Source organism: Tupaia chinensis, unplaced genomic scaffold, assembly GCF_000334495.1.
Source record: "Tupaia chinensis unplaced genomic scaffold, TupChi_1.0 Scaffold000573_1, whole genome shotgun sequence".
NCBI classification, from domain to species: domain Eukaryota; kingdom Metazoa; phylum Chordata; class Mammalia; order Scandentia; family Tupaiidae; genus Tupaia; species Tupaia belangeri.
Window position 1 is genome coordinate 1022300 of NW_006160087.1, and position 10584 is coordinate 1032883.

General features: G+C 53.6%; 1 protein-coding gene across 1 annotated transcript in view; it reads left to right on the forward strand.

The window, feature by feature from the left end:
* The window catches only part of CSMD2 (CUB and Sushi multiple domains 2), a 565338-nt gene that overhangs the window by 54400 nt on the left and 500354 nt on the right, over positions 1-10584 (forward strand).

Here is a 10584-nt window from a genome sequence, read left to right on the forward strand (position 1 = left end):
CACAGGGCCCTGAGCCAGGCCCCCGGACCGGCCACAGCTGCAGCGACGGGTCCTTCAGGCTCAGAGCTTGTGCCTGTCCTAACAAGGCCCGTCACTAGCCAGTAACTCCGTTGGTAAAGTGGCCCCCTGTGTGTGCCCAGGAGACCGAGACTCGAAATTGGAGGTCCGCTGTTATAGCTTATCCTGAGGGCCTGGGAACACTGCTTCCCTGTCCCCTCTAACTGGGTTTTGCTGCGGTCTTATTTTTTAAAGCCTGTTTTCTATCGAGCTTAATTGTACAAGGTACCTCAGGTTGTTTTTTGAAGCGAAGAGGGCAATAAACCCTAAGTAAAAGAAATAAACTAAGCAACTGAAAAAAAATTTGCTCGCTCTACAACAGTAACTGGAAAGAGTTGGTTTTATATCATCTGAGAATAACAATCGATTTTTTTCTTAATAGCATGGATTACGGTTGTTTTGGGTTTGAGCTATGCAAATAATTTGCACTTCTCTCAGTCTGTTTAAATATGGTGTTAGAATTCAAATTAACACTAATATCTTCAGATTATACACTATTGTTATTATGAACTTTATTGTGTCGGTTCAGAAGGTGGTGCTTGTAGATCTCTGTCATTTCCCTAGGAAATTTGCATCTCATTAGAGGGAATTATGCTGCTCTTGCGAGACCTGCACTGCTATTTTGTGGTGAGATCATTAATAGGCATATTTTAAAACTGTTAATGATCATTAATAACAGTGATGACATAACACCTCAGCAAAGCGTGCCAGATACCAGAACGCTTCCTTTCCCTTGTCTTTGTGTAAGCGCTTAAAGAATCGGTGATACTTTCTTGAATGAAGCTAAGGTAATGAGAACTGTAGACACGGGTACTGCCGGGGCCAGCAGGTGGCGTGGTGGTGACAGCGCTGGACCCCACGTGGCCCACCACAAGTTGAGTCCTGGACCTGTCAGCTGGGAAATCACGCCGTGTGTGTCTGTGCTCAGAATCCTGCCAGGAGAATGGAGAAGGGATTTCGGCATGGCCACTGTTTCTCTCTCTGACTCACTGGGCAAGCTCACACTCCCTGTGGCAAAAACCTTAGAAAAATAAGAAATAGCTACTACCTTTGCCATGGCCAGGATTACACCACTGAAGAGGATAAGTCCTGCCTCCTTGGCAACCCCCCCCTTGCTTATCGGGGTATGGAGGAGGCCGTCTGTACTCCACCCTGAGTAACTGAGGGCTTCCGAGAGGGTCTTGGTGATTTCTTTTTTTAAGAGAGATTTTTGCTATAGGGCATGTACACTTGCCAGGGAGACAGAGACAGAGAGAGACAGAGAGACAGGAAGTGAGAAACCATCCTCCAGGTGATGGGATGGCCACCCTCCAGGGGAGGTGGCCCTGCCACAATCTCTTCCTCTTCATTTCTCCCTCATGATTTTAGGCATGCACACACGTGCCCAGCGTGAGTTTTAAGCTGCCAGGTCCAGGACCCAAACTGTAGTCGACTCCATGGGAATTCAGTGCCTTAACCACTATGTCGCCTGCCGGCCCCAGGGTCTCAGTGACTTTTAACTGAAGAGTCCTGAAGAGGCTCCTAACAAAGTTCTACGTGCCTTGGTCAGGGCTCCTGACAAAGACCCATCTGTCCTTAAAGTGAGGACTCCTGAGAGAGCCCAGTCTCTTTATTGAAAATGCTCGGTTCCTCCCCACCTTCACGCTCACCTGAGCCCAGATTAATTCTCTGCAGGTTTGAGCTACAAGCTCCTTACTTCAGTTACCCTCTTCAGAAGCTGCCAAGACCTTCTGGCCATGGGCTTCTTCCACAGAATGTTGGCCTTGGGGAGAGTGACCGTGTTTGTAGGTGGGGACGAGAGGAGGACTGAGTCAGTGACACTAGAGGAGGTGCATGCAGAGATGTGGGGAGCAATGGGGTCCCAGGCCCTCGCGGTGTTCTCGTCCAGCAATCGCGGGCCTCTGTCTGACATCTGGACCTCTGTGATGCTTGAGGAAAGAGCCTTTGGCCCCTGGCCATGTTGCCCTGTCACGGGGACAAGCCCTTCTCATCAGGTGAGCAGAGCTGGGAGTGCGTTTACAGAGCCCTTTGAAAACAGAGGCTCTGTGGGCCAGCCTATGGCATGGTGGTAAAGGGGGCTAGATTTCATACAGCCAACTACAGGGTTCGAGTCCTTGACCCGGTGGCTTGAAAGACACACTGGGCACATGTGTGTGCGAGTCCAAAGTCCTGAGAGAAGAGTGGAGGAGCAGGGATCGCAACATGGCCGCTCCCCCGGGGTGCTTCCTCGCTTCCTCGCTCTTTTTGTCTCTCTCTGGCAAGTGTGCCTGCCTTACAACAAGCATAAATTAATTAATTAATTAACTAAAGGTCCTAGCTTGGAATTCGGGAGCAGGGTCTGTAGCTGAGCGGCAGGAGGTCCGTAAACTCCCTGGATCTGAGACTGAGTTCTGAGGGAGGTTTCCAGGGGGTTAGCACACTCAGGTCCCTCTCCAGGTCTGGCCGGCAGCTCGTTTGTACAGTCTGATTGGAAGGCAGCTGCGGCCATGGTGTGCGTGTGACTGCAGAGCTGAGCTGTTGGCTCAGAGACCAGGTGGCCTGTGGAACCTGTTGGCTGTGTACTCTCTGGCTCTTTGCAGAAGTTTGCTGAGCCCTGCTGTCCGATACCGTAGCCATCTGACTGACGTACATTTAGATCAATGGAAGTTAAACAGAATGTAAATTCAGTTTCTCCGTCACTCTGGCCTCAGGTCAAGTGCTCAGAAGCTGCATGGTACCCTATTGGGCAGCACAGAGAGAGGACATTTCCAGAAAATTCCACCGGACAAAGCTGCGCTAGAGCTCCTATCAGATTCACAGCAGGGCCTCTGATTCAAAAGGGGTTACTGGACATTAGTGAGAGATTAGAGGCCCGTGGTCTCCCCGCACCTGCCTGGCACAGGTGAGGCAGCCCAGACAAGAATGCCCAGCTTTCCGCCACAGGTCCAGCAGGGCAGAAGGAAGGGCCTGTCCAGTCTTCTCCGCATCATGGTGTTGAGGTTCTCAGCCGTTGGCTCTAAGAACAGGCAGGCTTTCCCTGGCCTCCCGGACCGGTGCGGACAGGCTGCCGTAGCTCAGGGAGTCTCCCCGCGGGGCTCCCTGTACTGCCCACCTGGAAACGTGGCTCACAGATGTCTGGGCTGACCAGTCAGGCATGAGCGAGCCAGGCTCAGCTCTCCCAGGTCCTGCTGGTCTGACTTGGGACCACGGGACAGCTTGTGTGTCTGGAAAAATGTGAGTTGCACACACTCACGAAGTGGAGGGGCAAGAGGGAAGGTGGGAGGATGGGCAGGGACAGCCGTGGGCCTGGGTGCACCCACGTGGTATGTGCCCTGGGCTCTCCCTGTCACTGCGTTTATTCAGTGAGAGACTGGACGTGCCTGCGAGGGAACCGGCTTATACACACCAGCTTCTTGGACCCATCCCTGACTAACTCCGTGCCCTTGGGCAGATTTTTAACTTCTCGAGGCCTCACTGTGGAGAGGGGAGTGGGGAGAGCTGATAAAAGGACTCCCTGAAGACTGGGCTCTCAGGGAAGGAAGCCAGTCCCTCCCTGCACTGCAGTCCGTCTGGACAGTTGTGCTGGTCAGCAAGCAGATGGACGGACGGACAGAATCCTAGGGAATGGCCCCTGCCAGCCTGGGCGGCCCTGTGTGCTCTCTTCACAATGTCGCCTCACCCACATGGCGCCAGGGCTTGTACTGGCAGCTCCCCTGGCTGCCTGCCGCCTGCTCGTCTGCCGTCAAAGCCAGCCTGGGCCTTTCCCGCCCCGCCCCGCCTGGCTGGGAAGAGGAAGATAAGGGCTGAGCTGCTTCTGCCGGCTTTGGAGAGAGGTGAGGCCAGGTGAAGGGTGTCCCTTCTCGGCTGCTGCTGCTTCCCGAGAAAGATCAGAAGAGGCAGGGAGTCAGCCACCGAGATGACAGAAGACGCTCGGTGTAATCCCCGGGGGCGAGGGCCGGGGACGGACCGTGTAGGCACTTACAAATTATCTCAGCTAATCCCCCACGGCGGACGGCGGTGGACAGGCGTTGTCCCCCCACCGATGTACAGGCCGGCCCCGGGGGAGTGCTGTGCAGTTCGAGAGTGCTCGACACCAGGAGTTTTACTGTGGCCTTTCTGGCACTCAGACTCCTCTCGCCCTACCTGTGCTCCCTGCAAAACTTCTGGAACAAGGCGGAGGCTGGCGAGTTGTTGAGTGACGAGTACACGAGCTAATCGGAGGCAGGAAGGACATAGGCAGCCTGCCTTGGCCTCAGCGTCCTTCCAGGCTGGCATGGTCACCCCATGAAGGCAGCAAGGCGGGTGCTCCAGAGCGCCTCAGCTAGTTACCAGGTAAAGTACAGGACACCTAGTTAATTTGAGTAACACTCCAGTTTTTAAAGTTGGAATAATTTTCAGTATAGGTATGTCCCAAATAGTTGATGGGGTTATTTATACTAAGATTATTTTAACCATTCATCTGAAATTCAAATTTAGTGACGTGTCCTGTGGCTTTATTTGCCAGATCCGGTAACCCCATTTTCATCACTGAATCAGCAGATAGGTCCCAGGAGCTCTCACCCACTCACCACTTCATCTTCTGACTCCTGGTCTGCCCTGGGCTCTGCCCAGAGAGGGCTGCCTGTCCCAACCTGGCCTCACCCCTGCCCAGTGAGGGTACACTTAGACCTCTGCATAAAACACACATGCACACAGGCCCAGGTGCAGGGGTGCTTGGGATTTTGCCATAATATATGTGCAATTCTGTCATCTGCCTAACGAGGCTGGCATTTTTACGTGCTAATGACAGTGGTCCTGATTTGTCCTTTCTAATGAATGTCGGTGAAGGAGCTGCGTGGTTTGAATGTACCCATTATTTAAGCAGTCGTCTCCCGGAGGCCTTTAGGTGAAGAACATCCTCCTGCGTACAGCTTAAGGCCTCAGCTAATGACCTCAGAATCAGTTCTTGGGAGAGCAGTTGCTGGGTTGGAGAGTGTGTAGCTTTGCATTTGGGTACATCATTCCACAGTACACTCGAAGTGCCTTTAGGATGGTTGTCCTAGTGTGCGTCTCTACCAGCAGGGCGGGAGCAGCTCGGGCCCTCCTGCCATCTTACCTCCACTGCATGGTGGTGAGTTTTCAGTCGTTCACTGATTAAAGTGGGTGAAAAGGCGATCTCATTTGCTGACATAATTTGCATCCCTTTGATTACAGGTAAGTGAGCACCTGTCATCTGACCCGCTGACATCCCGGTCGCTGCTCCTCTTCCACCGGGGCATTAGTGCATTTATCGTCTTCGTTGTAAGTGCATTTTGGGTATTAAGGATATTGACGCGATGGGTTTCCTTTGATCTGCAGCAGTTTTCATCTTTTCTTTTATGATTCGGTGTCTGCGTTTGGTGTCGCATTTGGAAAGCCTCCTCCACGCCAGGTTCAGGTAGATATCTGTCTCAAGGTTTCTTACTCTTTGGGTTTCACTTTTACTTCTCACGTTTCAGTCCCTCTGGGATTGAGTTGCGTTTGAATTCCTGGAACTCCGTTTCCATCTCTGACTCTGACATCTCTCTCTCTGTGTCATCTCTCCCTGTGTGCCATCGTCACTCCACATGGGGGCAAGACTGCATTGTCCTCAGCTCGCCCCCGGCCTCTCTCTCCTGACATTTTTAGTCTTGGTGCCACTGGGACACTGTTTCCCCCACCCAGCACCAGACTTCCCACCTCCCCCACACAGACGTGTGGGATTGTTTCCGCCCATTCCGGACACTGATAACCACGTGAACCAGAGTCCTGAGCAGGTGAGAAATGTCAGCCCGGTGAGCCTCTGCAGCGCTCTCACGCCGAGTCCTGGCTGCAGCCCTGTCGGGTAGCAGCATCACACCTGTGTAGTCTTGACTCTTCTGTGATGGAGAACCCGTCTCCAAGCTCTGGGTCTCCGTCTGGTAGATCTATGAGGGGCTTCAGGAAAAAAGTCTGCAAAAGTAGGATTAAGTTATGAGTGTTTGGGGCCAGCAGGTGGCGTGGTGGTTGGGGTGCTGGACTCCCACATGGCTGACAGTGGTTTGAGTCCCAGACCTGATGCTTTTCGTTCTCCCTCTGGTCAAATTAAAAATAAGTGAATAAATGAAAACAAAATAATTCTTTAAAGATTATGAGTGTTTTGGTGTAAAATGTTTTAAAGCCATAGGTAGTTTTCTTCATAATAAGCGTTTTTCATGAAGTTGTTGAAGGCTCATCATCTGTAATAGCCGAGGTCTCAAAACAAATGTGTGTTTTGCCGAGTCTGAGCGAGGTCTCGGTAGCTCGTTATCAAAGTACAGGTGGCTTCCTTGAACATCAGACCTGTTCTACTCCACTTTCCTCCACAAAAAACCTATCGGGATGAGGAACCCTTAAGTTTAATATTTTTGAATTTAAAAATGTGTTTTTCCTTGAGTAAGACAGAGGGGAGAGAGACAGAGACAAGAGAGGCAGCAGAGACAGGCCCTGCTAACAGAGTTTTCACGCTCCACGCCAGACAGCCTGGACGATGGGCCGTGTGTGCCTAGCTAACTGAGGGAGGGCTCCACAGGTGAACCGGGAGCCTTTCCAGACAGGCAGGCTGCCCAGGCATCGTGCTGTACTGCACCACTGTCCTCGCCCCGCCAGGGTCTTTATTTTTGCAAACTTCCTAGTAACCAGAGAAGAGGAGCGGCCTCATATGAGAATTCAGACCTCAGGTTCTGGGTTCAGACGTCCGGATCTAATCCCATCTTGCCAGTCACTTCCTGGGGGACCTTGGGCAAGCGATTGCATTTCCTGAAACTCCGGCCTCTGTGCCTGTGAAACCGGGAGGAGAGAAACCCCGACTTCTGAGAGCCGTTGTAAAGACGAGGAGAGGAGCATGCGAGTCACACGGCGAGCTCAGTACATGGCGGCTTGTCAGTGCTCGCTCAATGTCAGCTAATTAACGCAGTCACTCTCACCCTAACCTTACTTGGCTGGGGTTATTTCAGGAGCTGGAAGGCAGATGTCAACCCTGTAGGTCACGATCCCGTCCCACCCCAGCTTCCTGGTCCCCCAGTTTGGATAACATCCCCGATCGGGCTGTGGCCGCTCTGTCTAGTCTCAGCCAGATTCTGCCTTCCTGGAGATAGGAGCAGAGTTCTCCGTCCCTGCGTCCCTGCAGCGTACCTGAGGGTGTGCCTGTCATGCGGGAGGAGGTCTGGAGCTCATGCAGCCTCTGCCACTGGGGACTGAGTCTTTCCCTGGCCTCTTCTCTTCGTATGAGAGGTGCTGGCCTCAGAGCTAGGGGTCCTTAGACGAGTCCTGTAGGGCCTAGACTTTCGTGCCCGGGGTCTTGGAAACAGACCTTCACATGCACACACACTTGCATGCACATATTCACACGTACACACATGCCATATAGTCCGGGAATCCACAGAGGCCCCGTAGCCCACCTGTGAGTCCCTCATCCATCGCAAAGACAGCCTGCAGAGGACCTCACACCTAAAGCAGGTGGTGAGACCTGTCCTTCATTGAGCTGACATTTATTAAGCACCTATTGTGTACAGCCTTTGCTTTCTTTACCTCAGTCTCATTTCCACAGTCACTCACTGTGCCTCTACCCCTCCCAAAGGGGACCAGGAGGAAGACGTGCTCCCTTCGTGTCACTTCTACAGCACCTCCTTGCTGGGCCTCTGCCACCAGCGGAAGGGCAGGAAGCCCTTTCCCCCCGAGGCCCACAGCCGTTCCCCAGGGTCAGATGCACAGCCGTGAGGGACAGACAGATGCAGCAGAGCTCCCGGTTTGGGGACAAGCCCCGGGACACGGTGCGCTCTCATGGCTTGTGGAGCTGGGGTTGGGGTTGAAGGTGATGGCGCCTCCGTGCACATGAGGAAATTGGGGTTCAGCGATGGAGCCAGCCCCCGCCCTCCCCCAGTGGTTTATCCTTCTCTCTAATTAGACCTCAGCCTCTCAGGCAATGTCTCTTTCTGAAAGAGCCCCCTGATTCTGGGACAGTGCGCAGACGTCGGAACGTTGGGCCAATGGAAGCGATTTGATTTTCTGCACATGAGAATCTCAGCGGTTCGCACCATGTGGGCCACTCCAGGTCAGAAGAGGGAACAGTGGGGCCGAGGCCTCCTCTAGGGAGTTGACAATGTCCATTTCCTCTGCTCTTCCTGGGAGGACCTGCTCCATTTCCGATGGCTCTGCCTCGGGAGTGGGAGAACATTCATTTTAATCAGTGCTGTGGAGTAGCAGATTAATACATAGAGATGTGACATTTGAGACAAATTGGGCAGCACTTCTCAATAAGTGGGAATCAGGATGATTTTCATATCACGTCCTCAGTAATCCCACAAACAGTTCATCATGCATAGTGAGCCCCCCTTTGGGGACGAGTATTAACAGAGCTTGAAGGTGCTCTTACCCCAGAAGGCCCTGACGCCCTCTGTCAGAAGGATGAGAGGAGGGGAAGGCAGCTGCACGGCGGGCAGGTAAGGTGTGGCTCTGCGTTCTTCCCTGGCCCTGTCCTCTCAGTCAGCGTACACTGAGCACCCGCTGTATGCCCACCCCAAGGTAGGCTCTGACGATGCGAGAGCGGATCAGTAGTCCCGACCTCAAGGAGCCGTGGTCCTAAAAGCGTCGTTGGAGAGGAGTATGAGCGGAAAGCGGGTCCAAACCCTGACTTTCCTTCATTTTTATTTTGTTCTAGAGAATGTGTGCACTCACCAGCGAGAGAGAGAAGGGGAGACGCACCCCCCACACACGGGGGTGCTCACACCGCAGACCCTTCTCCTCCATCTCACCCTCCCTGGGATTTCGGGCATGCACGCACATGTGCCTGGTGTTTTTCTCAAGCCACCGTGTCCAGGGCTTAAACTGCACGGTCGGCCATGGAGCCAGCTGCTTTCACCAGCTGGCCACAGAGCTGGCCCTGGTTTTCCCCATGGTGTGGTGAGTGAGTCTCCCAGCCTCCCTGAATGGTCATCATCATTATTGTGTGTGTTGTGCATGTGCGTGTGTGTGAGTGTGGCATGTGTGTGTGTGCATGTCATAAAACAAAACTCTGATGCCCACCTCCATTGGCCATCACGCGGATTAAGGGAGTTAAGGTGTGGAAAATGCCTGGCATGAGGTGCTCTCCAGTCACTTCCAGTTCCTCCGCCACATGGCAACTGCTGTTCCTAGCCTGGAGTCTCTGGAGACTGAGCCCTGCCTCTCCCTGCTGTGGAGTTGGGCAGACCCCTGCCCCTCTCAGATCCCTTCTGTGGAGAACAGGATGGTCGTCTCCTCCCTTTGAGGGAGCTGTGAGCGTTAGTGGCATAGAAAGTACCTGGTGTGACATTTGGCACATAGTAGGCACTTTATGAGGGAAGCCATCTTCCATATAAAATCCTTGTGGCCCATCTAGGGCAACGATCGTCACCCATTTGGCACATAGTAGGCACTTTATGAGGGAAACCATCTTCCATATAAAATCCTTGTCGAGCCTTGTGGCCCATCTAGGGCAACGATTGTCACCTGCCACAGCCCAAGGTAGGCACACAGTAGGGACCCTGCGACCCCGGTTGGTGCCTGCCTCTCCTGACCCGGACCTCGCCAGTCCACCGAGGGCTTCTGTGTGTCTCGCGTGTTGCTCATGTGTTTCCTGGCCCTCATTTGCCTCCCCCACTTTCAGTGTGCTTTTGGACAGTGAGGGGCACTTCAGGGCGCTGGCATGGGCGCCCAGGGCCTGGGGAGGATTGGCATCTAGCTCAGCCAGCTAGGAGCCAGCGTGTGGCTTTGAGCAAGTTGTGTCACCCCTGGGCCCTTCCTTCCTAGGAGGACAGCCATCACGATCCACCTGCCACCGTGGGGTTGGTGGGGAGAAGTGTGCAATTGCGTCCCACAGTCCAGGGGCCCCTGGCGTAGAAGAAACACGAACTCACGTGAGCTGCCCGGGCGCGGGTCCCAGCTGTGCGAGCCCAGGGTCTGACCCACGATAGGTGCTCGGTAAATGCTGAGTAAATACGTGAACGGGCAGGCGTCATCCCCCAGTGCGGAAGACCAGGCAAGCAAGAGGTTTGCTCAAATTCCCTGGGAACGAGTTCATCGACCCAGATGCCTTCGGCCGTCGATGTTCCCCCAGATGCAGGGGCCGTCGATGTTCCACTCTGAGAAAAATGCCACCAATTTCAGGGTGGCATGCTGTCAGCTAGACCACATCTCCTAATTTCAGAGATACTGAAATAGCGAGATGCTTGTGCCCTCGAACCAATGAAACATGGCAGCTGCTTAATTGCTCTGACTACCTGTCGGCCTCCGCATGGCCCGTCGATGTTCCCCCAGATGCAGGGGCCGTCGATGTTCCACTCTGAGAAAAATGCCACCAATTTCAGGGTGGCATGCTGTCAGCTAGACCACATCTCCTAATTTCAGAGATACTGAAATAGCGAGATGCTTGTGCCCTCGAACCAATGAAACATGGCAGCTGCTTAATTGCTCTGACTACCTGTCGGCCTCCGCATGGCCTCCGTTCATCGCCTGACCTCTCCTCTGAGCCGGCGTGGCTGCCGTCAGGCCGCCCGCCTTTTCGCCTTTCGGGGG